Genomic DNA, 13,716 nt, shown 5'->3' with positions numbered 1-13,716 from the left:
GTTACATGCGCAGGGGTTCTCACTATCACTGCTTATGCTGGTGGATTAAAAGGAAAGGTGACCATTATCTGAAAATCAGACCAGGAATATGGTGAGCTCTCTAAAAGCTTCCGAATTACGTTGTTCACTATAAATGTGAGATTTACGAGAAAGGTCATTTGAAAGCCTATTCCAGTGTTGTTCCTTTGCTTGGTGCCTCACTTTTGGGAAGAAGCCTGCATTTTAAAACTAAATTTTAAGCTCTGCTTCTTTTCCTGCTGAATTGCAGAAAACTAGGAGTCCTAATTATAATAAACTCTGATAATAATAGAATCCCACATTACTAATGTGCACTCAGAGAGATTCAAATGAGGGTGTGCATGTGCACTGGGAAAGGATGAGCACAAAGCCATAAGTGGCAGACTTTTCTTTCCAAGTGCCAGGCTAAGCAGAGCCTTTTAACAAACACAGAAGAATGGAATTTCAAAGATGAGTGATCCACAAGCATGGCTCTGAGGTGTGTTTTTAAGGACAGGCTCTGTCCCACCGTGCCCCCCATACACATTTACACGCCGTGTGAGTGGGGTGTGAGGGCACGGAGTTGTGTGAGCAGCTCCTCACGAGGCAAAGCAGCGGAGGTTCAGGACCCCTTAACTGCAGCAGTCAAGTGCATTAACTTGTTTAATTTTACCCAGCGATTGCCAGACTCCCAGCTGGTGCAGCCTGGCACAGCTCCATGGATTTCAGCAGAGCTACTACAACTGACACGAGCTGGGGATCTGGCCCAGTTTCTCAATTTGTCAGAGCCGGCCATTCTTAGGGCTCTCTCCTGTCCTATGCAAATTGTCATCATGGGCTTCACGGGCTGCAGAGTTGTGACAAGCCACACCAGCCACCCTTCTGCATCTTCACTCTCCTTCATATGTCCACTGCAGGATTCCTTCAGGATTGACATCCCAGCAGTGAGAGCTGAACCCTGCAATGAGACAATGAACAAAACAATTTGGTTACCCCAGAATCTCTAACTTTGGAAGAGAAAAGAGCTTGCGAAAACTCCAGGTTTAGAAAAAGAAAGGGTTTGTCCGGGACAGAGTTAATTTTCATCCCGGTAGCTGGTGCAGTGCTGTGGTTTGGATTTAGGATGAGAATGACATTGATAGCACAGGGATGTTTTAGCTGTTGCTCTGGCAGCGAGGAGCTGTGAGGGAGTGCGGCCAGGACAGCTGACCCAGCCAGAGGGATATTCCATACCCTGGGATAACAGGGACAGTGGATAAACTGGAGGAAAACTGGAGGGAAAGCTGGTCAGGGACCCCTGCTCCAAGACAGTCTTGGCATCACTTGCTTTGTGATTTTTTCCCCCTTCCCTTTTCTGTCCTATTAAACCATCTTTACCTCAAGCTGCAAATTTTACCCTTTCTTCTTCCTGATTGTGACACTGCAAACAGCTAAAGCACAGAAAACAGTTATTTTATACGGCATGAAAATCAGCAATTTTACAAAGAAATTACCATGAAATACATAACAGTGCTACTTCTAAAAAAAAAAAAAAAAAAAAGAGAGAGAGAGAGAGAGAAAATTATATCAAAATCTGCATCCTCCCCCCAAGCAAATGTCCATCATGCAGCCCAATAGGCTTAATCTGCCATAAAGTCAAATACTTCCCAGAGGAGGTGATCGTTAGTTTGAACATTAATTTCGCTTCCCCTCTTCTTGTGTATCCATTAAGTGGAATAACAAGAAATGTTCATGGCCATAAGGTGTGTTTGATGGCAAGGAGTAAAAGAAAATGTGCAATTAAAAGATGTAAATGATAAATTGCGCAACTTCTCTGCTGGCTTGACCAATATGTGGGACTTCTGGGAGATGCAGGTTTTGTTCTCCCGTGTTGAGGTCAACAAACTGCAGAGACCCAAGGATGGCAAAAGTTGGAGGGGAAGTGAGAAATTATTAGTGCTGCATCTTTTCCTTGCTCTCTTAGATTTGCAGAACCTGTTCCTTGAATGGGTTTGAAGCCCAACATATAAAAAGCTGACTATTTATATATTTGATTCTTTAAAAGCAATTAGGAATACAAAGCAGATGGTACGGCATTGTAGATTTCCCTTTTCATATTGCTTAAGCACTAGAGATCAATAAGTCTAATATAAACAGATGATTTCCATAGCAGGGTTTATAATTAGCTGGCACTGAATGTGTCCAAACTCTAAAATAATTAGCAGAAGCATGTGGCACACCATTAAAACCTTGTGGCTTGTCTGCATTTACATTTATAATTATTAAAGTTAATTATGATGCTTGTGGTGTGGTTCCAAGCTCCTTTACAACTTAGATTAAATATTTTTTCAGTCCTACTTTTTCTTTCAGCCCACCAAATGCCAGCACTTTCAACAAACCCCATTTCATCAAAAAGAAAAAATGGAGGTTATTTTTATAGGAATGACCTGAATATTTTCCTAACTAACACTTTTATTTTTCTAAAGGGACATGACACTGGAATTGAGTAACTCAGCATTTTGGCGAGAAAAAGATCCTGATTAGACATAATAATTTTAAGGTTGCCTAAGAAAACCTTTATACTTAAGCCTGATGTACTGTTTTAAATAAAATCCAAACAAAGAGAAACCATTTAGTAATCAGAACATTTCAATGACACTCAAGGCCTTACAGTAAAGTAAATCTTAATTTTACATGTCCTGAACCTGGGCAAATCACTGTGAAAAAGGCAGCATGACTGGGTGTAAACATCATATATTGGGCAAGGACTTTTGAAGGTCCAGTTTGGGTTTACGCCTCTCTTCCCCCAACCCAGGCTACAGAAAGCTCAGTCAATCTACCTGGTCACTCATGAAAATAATTTTCATGAACGTTTCTCATTAAGACATTTTGTGATACATCCAGAACCCCAAAGAAGTTGCGCTGTTTGCATAATGTGTTTTCTCAATTATTCATTTCCCTGATTTTTTTCTTTCCTTTAGTATAAACAAAGCTGAATTCCACACTGCCACACATGTGCCGGAGCGAAATAGGACGGGTGGCCTGAGGAGGGGTGACCCTGTGGGACTCGTGCTTCTGGAGGACACACCCTGTGATTCAGGGCCATCACTGGACTGGGCAGGCAAATAAAAATTGATTTAATTTACCAAGTCACCTCATCCTGTAGGATTAGGGGAGCATGACTGTGGAAAACGGCGACTCTTCCATCGCACATCAATGTGTAAGTGTGAAATTCCGAAAATTTCTGCAGCCAGCTCCCCCCTGAAAACCACGCAGTGACACTGACACCTCTGCTCTCCCTGCAAGTGCAACCACCATGGGGGCAGGAACAGAGGGAACGGTTTGGGCAGCAGAAAACACCACAAGGACCAAACACCAGTGGGAATTATTCCCACACGCCATTCCCAGAGAGAGCAAAACCTAAATCTTTGCATACAACTGGTTTTGATTAGCTGCTGGAGGTTACTGCATGCAGCAGATACCTGAGAACAGGGCACAGCTCTCTACCTCAACAGTGCTAGGTTTAATCCTGGGGGTTTTTTCAATAAAAGGAAATGAAATGTTAAAGGCCTCAGAGAGGATTAAGATTAGATTTTACAGAAACAGAGCCTTGCACCTCCCAGGTGGTATTTCACAGGCACAAGTACTCGCATTTCTGAAATCACCATGTCTACTCAATTTCTACTGCAGAGAAAGCTCCCCCCCTTTTAATGCATTTCTGTTCTTCATATAACATGTCCATCACGACTTCTTGGCCCTCGTTCTTGTTTCCCCTGGCTCAGGCCAGACCTGGAGATGTCTGGAATGTGACAAGGCAGTATTAGCCTGCCAACTATATTCTGTTAGCAAATTTATTTTCTTCTCCTAGACTGATGATAAAAATGTCATGGTGTGATGCTTTAGCAGGCCCAAGAGCTGCCCACCTACAGCTGCAGGGCTTGAAGAGAGCTCGGAGCCAAGAACGCCATAAGGAGAGCAGACAGCAACTCCACCAACTTTGCTCCTTCTGCATTGGTTATTCTCCTGCTAAATGATGCAATGTGACCCCCTCAGGGATTCCAAGTCTGATCATGTTTTTCTCACTATTTTTTCTTCCCTACTTCCTCCTTCTCCTTGACTAAAGCATCCCAAACTGCTGAATTTTTCATGAAAGAGATAATATCATTGTACATAAGATAATGGCATTCAAATACATCCATCTGCTTGTTAGCTCTGACTACATCGATTGTGTTTCTTCTGAAAGAATATTTACCAAAGGGGGGGAAGAAAGGAAAAAAGGTTCTCTTTTGTGGCATAAAATATGCATATTTTCATAACTGAAATACAAAATCCTTTTTACATACTTTAGATAAGAGAAAAAATGAACTGAGAAATTAAGAAAAAGACCCTTGAGGTCTTGCCAGGACAAAAGTATTTCCTCCTTCCACTATTTCATTAAAAATCTAGACAGGTTTTGCACTAAAACACTGTCAATTTTTTTTTTCCTTTCAGTAAACAATATCTTGTTTCAGAGGTTAAATACTGCATGCCAACGATTGGGATTTTTACTATCCTAGAAGTTTTCAAACATAGTCTAGAGGATTACACCTAAGGCATCCGGTCCATCTCACTTTCCCATAAAACCTGCCCTATCTAAAGTAATTCAATTTATCATTTTATTCCTTTTTTTTTGGCTATTCCAGCAACACCGAATAAGACCGTAAAATATGTGATATCAAATTACTGAAAATGTGATGAAAAATTACTCTCAAAAGTAGGACAAGTGAATATATTTACTGGATTTCAGATGCTCTAGATAAAAAGGATAGCGAGATAAAAACTGCCTATCAATTTTACACACTCTGAACTGCTTCCACTCCATTTCCTATAGGTCGTGTACAACCAGCCCGGCTTTTGAAGTTTCATTTCAGCAAACAATATATTCTAATTGGCTTGTTTACATTTATTACCGCCACGTCCTAAACTCTGAGATGTGCTTTGTGCTCTTCCTTTGACCTGCTTAGTGCAGCAGCTCCCCCGGAGCTCCTGCCACCTTGGCTGGGATTTGAATAACTCCTGTTTAAAGAACAACTGCTGAACCAAAGGCTGCCTCTCTCCCACCGCCTTGAGCACATTTCAGTGCTCGCTGCTGAAATGGCAAACACGGCAATTAAATGGAAATGACAGCAGTTGATCTGATTATTTCCTTCCCTCCAATCTCCTTTTTATTATAAGTTTGCATATTAAGGAAGCGAGAGGGAATGTTTGTCCCTTTGTTTGCTGGGGAGGAGGCCTGTGCAGAGTGAGCCTCTTGCGGGGATCCCTGGAATGGGGCAAACGGGAAGAAATCCTGATCCACAGGGAACTTCCACATTGCAAAGCCTCCAGTCCATTCCCCTGTGCGCTTCGCTCCGGGATCCCAGGAGTCAGTGACGGCAGTTCTCCATTCCCCATGAACTCCCCATGCCTTCTCAGAGAGCTGTGGAAGGAAAAATGCATTCTCCTGGAGCCAAGCTTAATCACTTGCAGTGTTTCCAGAATGGAAGCTGAGCTTCTGCCTTCTCTTTTTGGCTGCTGCGAAACTTCTTTAGCATCACACGAGGGTTCCTTCTCTATCAGCCCAATTTGTTCTCTCCCGATTTCCACCCCATTAGCAAAGTCACACCGGCCTGAATCCTAGAATCCCACGGGCTGGACAGAGGACAGCACCACCAGTACACGGTGCTGTCTCCAACATCACTCTCCCCGATGGTTTCCTGAAGTGGAACTTCACCATCCCTTGGACACAGAGAAAACGATGCCTAAATGTTTTGCTAGTGGTGCTTTGGTTTATTTCAGAACTGAATTTAGTGCAACCACATCTAAAGAGACTGCAATTTAATCACAGATGTTCAACAAGGGCAAAATTATTCACAAGTTTGGAGTTGTGAATTATTTTTCAGCTCCATTGACCAACATGTCTCACTTTACACTGTAGTAGTCCATATTAATAGCTGATGCTGAGTTTCCCAAATGATGGCATCTGTGTGGCAACCAGGGAGCGATTTTTCCTGGACAAATGCCTCTCCTTTTCCTGACTTCTGATCTGCTGCCTGTCGTAAGTTTACTGTGCAACACAGACTGTGGGAGCTTTGTGTCCTAAATACAGAGGACGTGTCCAGTCCAGCAAAATAATGCTATAATAATAATAATTGCTTCAATACTGTTTGTGCAATCTCTTTGCAAAATCTTGTTATTTGTGATTCTTATCCTACAACTTGATATGCATAATAGCTCGAAGGTGCTGGTGATGGAATTTTTCCAGCTCTTTGATGTGCCAGCAATGACTTGTCCATGTTTCACAGGCACAGACTAATGTGGAAATTACTACAGCAAAATAAACACTAAGTCTGGTATTCTGTGGGATACCATGCATGTGTCAATTTATGATGCAATCTCACATGCAAAACATGCATTTTTAATTCTGCACATGATTTCTTAGACATCTGATAGTCTCTTAAAAATAAATTAAATCCATTATCCACACTAATATGCTGATTCTATATCTTGCAGATGCTTTTCCAGCTCTGGACTAGTGCACAACCTTGCTTTTCTTCTGCCTGACGATAAATCTGTGGACTTCAGCTGCCACAGCATATTTGTTGGTCGTGAACTAGAGGTCTTCTATAGTGTGTGCAACGAAAGCACAACCACCTGCGCAGAGGAGTTCACATATAACCTTCTCCTTCAGTGCTGTGGAGGCCTTCAATCTGCTCAGGTTAAAGAGCTTGCCAGATGTTCAAAATTTAATAAATATTCCTGGCATCATGTCTCTAGTGGCATCATCAATCATTACTACAAGAACAGTCCAAAGAACAGTCTGTGCCAAAATATACCTTTGCTTGACTCCTTTTGCTATTACAAATGGATCCAACAGAGTGCCAGCCCCAGCCTCTATCCAGCACACCATTGTGCAGATGACGGATAATTTCACAAACTTTTCTGGACATCCAGGAGTTGGGAAATATTGCCAATAATTTTCACAGAGCTGGAAGTCGGAGAGCATCAAAAGCACTGCTAAGGTCAATGGAGACTTGTTACATGGGCGTGTGTTTGCTCTTTGTGTTTTTTATTGAAAACAGCTAATATCACATCCCAGCTCCCTCTTGAATAATGGGCACCACCCTAATATCTGGGACCCCTGGATCTTTATCACTCAGCATTTGTCCTTTTCCTGAAATTGGAACTGCTGTAGGAACACCTTTATTTGTATACCAGAGTGCTGGAACATAAAGGGGTATTTGACATTCACAGCCTAAGGGCGTGTAGCTTAGGCATGTGAAGATGATGATATGCATCTGTTCCCAGAGGAATTAGGGTTCCCAAATTCCTATACATTGTTTTTTGAAATTTTCAATTTTAAATACTATTTATCTACATTCCTCCTTTAATTTATTTAAAGTTAATTTTTCTATCTTATAAAAGGGCTGAACACAACTGTAAGGAGATTAGAACAGCTGAGTGAGGCCTTGCTGAGGTACATTTTGGTCTTTTTACAGAGAATTTAGGATACTTGGGTTTTCCAAAGTACATGGGAGTGACTTCTGAACATGGTTTTACAGTACTTAATATCTTAATTCCTTACATCTTTTTCTCCTCAATTTGATAATCTCCCTCCTATTGAGATGATTATATGGACTATTTTTAGTCTCTTAAGGATTCCCGTCCCACTTTCAACACAACTGTATAACTGAAAAAGTCAACAAGAATTACATTTAACAAATACAGGAGGAGAAAAGAATTGTCTTCTCCTGCTTCATGACAAAGATATCCAACAGAAGATTTGGTTTAGTGGAAGCAGAAGCAAAATGAGCACTTTCAGCAGTTCAGAATCATCAGACATCTCTTCATGTTCCCAGCTTCAATCACGAATTGTTTAAATAGGAGTAAAAAAGCCTGAACCACTTATGTGCTTGACTGCTTTTGCCTCACATCGCTCTGCATTAGCAAGTACCCACTAAAGTCAAAAAGCCAACATTTAAGTTACCCTTTTACCTTCTGTGCAAGAACAAAAGTGCTGCACCTTTTCTACAGGTAGGTTTTCCCAAAAGCAAAGAGGGGCCTGGAGCTCCTCATCCTGCTTCCAAATGATTGCCTCAAAAATCTTCAAAAATCCTAATTAGGAAGTACTGGGCCGCTGTGCCCTGCTCAAGGTCTTAGGCTGGGCTTTAGCCACATCCCCAGGACTGATGAAGGAGTCCCATGAGTAAAACCAATATATCTAGGGCTCCACAAAGAGGGGAGCTTCAGTTTTAATGGGGGGTCCTGAAACCTGTCTGCAGGGCAGAGCCAGCATGAAGAAAATATTCAAATCTCTCTGTTTTGATTTATCCAAAGTACATAAAGGCAAGTTGTGCATCAGAGAGATGGAAGCAAGTCTTTCTTGGAATGGAGAGAGGACAGGCACATGTCTGAAGAGAGTTCTGTCTTACAGGTTGGTGTCTTTTCCCTTCTCATTTACCTCATAAAATGATGTTACCTGTTTTTAACTTGTTTGTGCATCCGCTCATTCAGTACAGAGAATTCACACTTGGCCACTACTGATTGTATGAACAGTTGGTCTGCATAGACAAAACCTTCTCCTTATCCCTATTGGGTAAAGGTGCGCTCTTCAGACAGCTGCAGGATATTCTGTTGACAGGATTTGGCTTTTCTGGATACCAACCAGCTTGCTGACATCTTCCTTGACTAAAGGACAATTTGTTGATCAGGGGCTCAGTGTTGTTTGGAAGATTTTGGCATGGGCAGCAGGTTAGGTCTGTATGTACTGGGCCAGCAGCACACAACCAGCAAGATTCACCTTCCTCACTACTTTGGTGGGGCTGAGCAAACAGGTTGTCAACCCTCTGACATTTACGTTGTCTCAGACCCCCTGGGGTACAGATACTTGGCAAGTCTTTGCATTCCTGCAAATGCAGGTCCCCACCTGCAGCTGCCTCTTGTGCTCCCAGCAGCTTCTGTGCACACCCTTGGAGCCACAGTCATGAGAGATGGATGGACATGCTGACTATCCAAGGTAACAACTTCTGCAACTTCTGTCAGTGATGTTGTACAAAAAAAATCTTGTATCAAACAGTGGAGTTTTGGGTTTGCCTAGAGCATTGCTTTCAGAAAAGTGTTTGCTATCATTTAAGGACTCAGAGGGGTAGATAATGCTCCACATCCTTCGGGTAATCTTTTCCAGCGTTATTGTCAGTGTTAAACTAAAAATCAGTCTGGCCCACAAAATGCAGCATATTTCCAAAGAGCAGGTGGTAGCCAACTGTAACTGGAGTTGATCTATCATGCCATATTTGCCCAGCAAAATGTCAGATGGTTGCACAAGACAGATACTGAGCTTCTGCACATCAATCTGATCTTCAAAAGTCCACAGATCCAGATAACACGTTGACTTGGAAATACAGACCCTCTCAACTGGCACTTCTACTGGCTATTCTTTATAATGGAACTTTATCATGCAATTTCCTTTTTCTGATTCTGTTTCTCAAACATCATTATTGCTGAGCATTGAGTTTGTTAAATGCTTACACCAAAAGCAGGGATGAGATTTCTTAGGGAGATAAAAATGTTTCTTCTTTTAGTGCTTAATTAGAAATTAGCCATACTTTAAGGAAATGTAAATGACAGCTCTGGCATCCTATGTCACACAAGAGGCAGGGAGCTGAATTAGCACATTAAGTGGGACTGCCCCATTGCTCAAGAGGCAGGGACGTGTTACAACACGGCACCAGAGAACGTAACGCACAGAGCAACCTCACCTTTGCATGGGAATGGACCCAAGCCAACATTACAGAGCTTGCCTGTCTAACATTAGAAACTCAGATCCACTTTTACATAAGTGACCTAATTATAAGAGGTGTTATAAGGTAGGTGACTGAAAACATGGCCTCTTGAAAAATCAAGCATGAATTCATTGTAGTAATTCTACCTTTAAATGTTCTCTTTACTCTCCATAAACACCATGCAAGCACAGAAGCATTTACCCTAAAACTTACTCCACAGGACATACTAAGCAGCAAAACCCAAACTAAATGCTCCAGCCACATGGCTGTCAGAGAGGAAAAAATTCAGGGAGGAGAAGAGAGAGAACATAGAAAGGACATGGAAGAATATTAGCAAGACTTCCTTTAAAAGCTAAGTTCCTAAGAGCTAACCACAGCTTTAAGGAAAGCCGGTACTTTGCCTCAAAAGAGAACTTTGGTGAGCTAGACTGGATAAAAATTATGGAGGTTATTATTCCTGTAGCCTCCTTGCTGTGCATTCTTCCACAGAAGTGCTCACACCCGCTGTGCGTGGCCAAATAACATGAATTAAAAATGCTGCACAGCGACGAAGTTGGGTTTCAGATGAAAATACCTCAGAACTGGTCGGCTATTAACACTTCGGGATCTCCAGTGCTCCCAATCCCTGCATCTCTCCAGGCTGCTGATAATATAATGCAACCAGGAAAGAAATATTTTTAACTTCCAGGCACACCTGAAGCCAAGCTGGAATCGTGAGAATCTCCAGCCTCCAAAGGCGGAGTGATACCACCCAAACCTGGTGTCTGGAGGAGGAAAAGGCCTAGAGCCGTAATTCTCCTCACAGCCCCCAAAGCACAGCACATTGGCCCATCTGCCTTGGATATAAAGCACATGTTCCCAGCCTGTGTTTGCCATGACAGCCATGAAATCTCCAGCCATTTTGCAGGAGCCATTATCCTTGGGGATAATAAAATTCTGTAAGACAACAAACACAGGAGCACCGATGCCAGGTCAGGAAAGAACTGTTTTATGGGGAGCTGTATATTAGTTTTAGGACAGGGCTACTGGCAGCCGGTGCCCTAAATTATGTCTGGGAGACACGTGAAGTGAGGCAAGTGGAATGGACAATAAATGCCAAGTGCCGCAGGCAAGGTTTACGGGGCCAGCAGTGGTTTAACATTTGGGCAAATGTCTTAGACATGCTAATTTTCTGCTTCTCCCTCTGACTGAAATGACCGATTAGGTGTAAACAACACAGCCCAAATTTAACATATCAGGTATGGAATCTTCATGGAGTCCCGATCACAATTGATTCCGCGGGTAAACGTTCCCGAAAACACCAAGTTACTCTGAATAGCAAGTAAATACAGGGAAATTGCAAACTACTCACAGACATTCTGTCAAGTAAATTAATTGCTCACTTCTACTTTATTAGGAGACCTTTATGGTTGTGAGCAAGCCTGCCTTGCTAAAATCCTTTGATCACTCTTAATACTGGAAGTCCTCTTTTGTGAGGCTAACTTAATACTGTTGTATTCATGCAGCTTAATCTGAGTAGGTGCTAAGTGCTTTGCCAGCTGAGGAGTTGCAGAGCATGGAGGAGAGATCGTTCTATTTATTCAATTTTATTCCACTCAATAGGCTGGACTTCTTTGTTTACATGATAAATTTCTTAGCTGTCATTTTTTTTCTCCCAGTTTTATGTATAATACTATGTTCTGTCATAGTGTTTTTCTGTTTCTCTTTATCAAAAATCACAGTCATCTCAAAAAAGCTGATCTTAAATCTTTTCTGCTTCAAAATTAGCTGTTGCCTAAGCAATCACACATGCAGGTCAAAGTTTAAAGGCTGATCCTACATCCAGAGAATTCAATACCAAAAGTCTATTTGATACCAAAGGGAAAGAAACGCAGATCCAAGACTGTAACTTGCCTTTTCAAATAAATCCACTGCCACACAAATGTAAACAAACTAGTCTATACAGTAAAAACAAAAAAAAAAAAAAAAAAAGGAAAAAAGTGGGGGAAAAAGATAAGCCCTGGTCTCGTCACAAGACACTATCCAATCCCAGCAGGCACAGAAAGGCTAAGTATTCAAGGGGAATCCTGGATCTGGTAAAGCCAATTTAAATAAAGATTTCACCGAGACCTCTCTCTCAGTGATTTCAATTTCTATGGCTTCAAAATGAATTGGAAATATATTTTAGGAAAAACAGCTGAAGGAGCAAAATGTTTCCTTCAGGAAAATTCGAGGGTCAGTCTTGCAGCTTTGCTTTAATTGTGCCCCTCTTGAGATAATCTCTTTGGGGTGTAAATTGCCTTGCACTCCCTGCATGTGTAATGTCCAAGGAGTGCAGGGAAGGGCTTGCAGTCTTAATGGAGGAAGAAAACATGTATTAATTAATTTTTATCCACATCACAAACTTTCTCTGTGCATTCCATGAATTAAGATGTACAAGCAGAAAGCGGAATAGCAATTAAAAGAATGAGTGTAAATATTTTAACCAGAATCAAGGTAACTCATACATCCCAAACAAGAAGTTTCACCTTTGTCCAGATAAAATCTGAAATACTCTTTGTTATTCTCAGAAATACAATCAAATGAACCACAAGTGCCACATGTGGGTGGTTAAGAGGGGCAGTGTCTAACTTAGGGGATTGCTGAGGTCATACAAATGATGGGAGCACTTTAAGTGCTTCTTTCTCAGGAGTCACAGTGACATTCCTGACTTTTTTTTTTTTTTTTAATTTTATCTTACCGGATTTGCTATTTTCCCTTCCTTCTACTAGCCCTAATCAATGCTGCAGGTCAGGTTGAAAGAATGGACAGCCCTAGAGCCACATACATTTAAACCACTTTGATGCAAATATTGATCCAGGAGGAGAGACATGTGGAGGTGCTACTTTTTTTAATGGACGAGCTTCCCCCTCCTTCCCTTCCAGGTTTGCACTTCATGAGATAAAACAGAAGTGTCTGCCCCAGAGCAGGAATGAATACATGAATTAACAGATCCAAAGATAGACCAGGCTCAACGATAAATCCTATTCAACCCAGAAAGCAAGATGTCATCTGCATGAAGTGCATTTCATGGCCTTGCTTCCTTCAGCACTTCCATTTCTCCATTCACACTTGTGAGCCAGGGTGCTTTGGCAGCAACGTGTGCAGTGGTGGGAGAGCAGTGGTGCTTCATGTCAGCATGAATGGGCTGCTGACACAGAGTCCACCACAGCCCCATGCTTAATTCCCATGTACACAACCCTATCAAAGCTTTTTATTAGAAAGCCACTGTCCACAGCTTAAATTTAGAAACAGAGAGCGAGTCCAAGCTGCAATCCAAAGACGAGATCAAGGAAAGGAAAGAATTCTAAGGACTGCTTTGAAATTCAACACTAAAAAAGATCTGACATTCTTCTATCTGTAGGCATTTTTAGGCTGGACTGAAAATAAAAAGAAAACCTGTTTGTACAGAGAAAGCTTGCCTGGCCCTGTGCCAAGACAGGAAGTCTATCAAAGCTGGGCAGTGTTTGAAAGCAACAGAATACTAGAACCAAAAAAAGAAAAGGGGGGTGTAAGGGTGAGAGAAACTAGAATGAAAAGACTTACTTCCACGTTGACTTTTTTGCTGTTTTTCAGATGCCTGCGCACGGTTATTGACAACTACACCCCTCCCTGTTTATTCAACTCATTTTCCCTGGGCATGGCTCGACTTCCAGGTGACTGCTGCACAACCACGACATGGACATGAGAGCCTGGATCCACACATGGCGAGAGCAGTAGTTCTGAGCAGAACTGATTCTCACGGGATAAATCAGGTTGGGTGGTGAACAGCACGTGGAGAGGAGTCTCCCTGTGAGTTTATCAGGAATGTTAAGGCCTAAAGTTAATCCCCGTGGGTCAGAGGTGGATCTGTTGTGTGGTGGAGAGCCATCCACCAGACACATTCACAGCGCACACAGGCACACAATTATAGCAACTCAGG

Source organism: Hirundo rustica, chromosome 3 (genome assembly GCF_015227805.2).
Source record: "Hirundo rustica isolate bHirRus1 chromosome 3, bHirRus1.pri.v3, whole genome shotgun sequence".
Classification (NCBI taxonomy): domain Eukaryota; kingdom Metazoa; phylum Chordata; class Aves; order Passeriformes; family Hirundinidae; genus Hirundo; species Hirundo rustica.
This window is presented reverse-complemented; position numbering follows the sequence as displayed.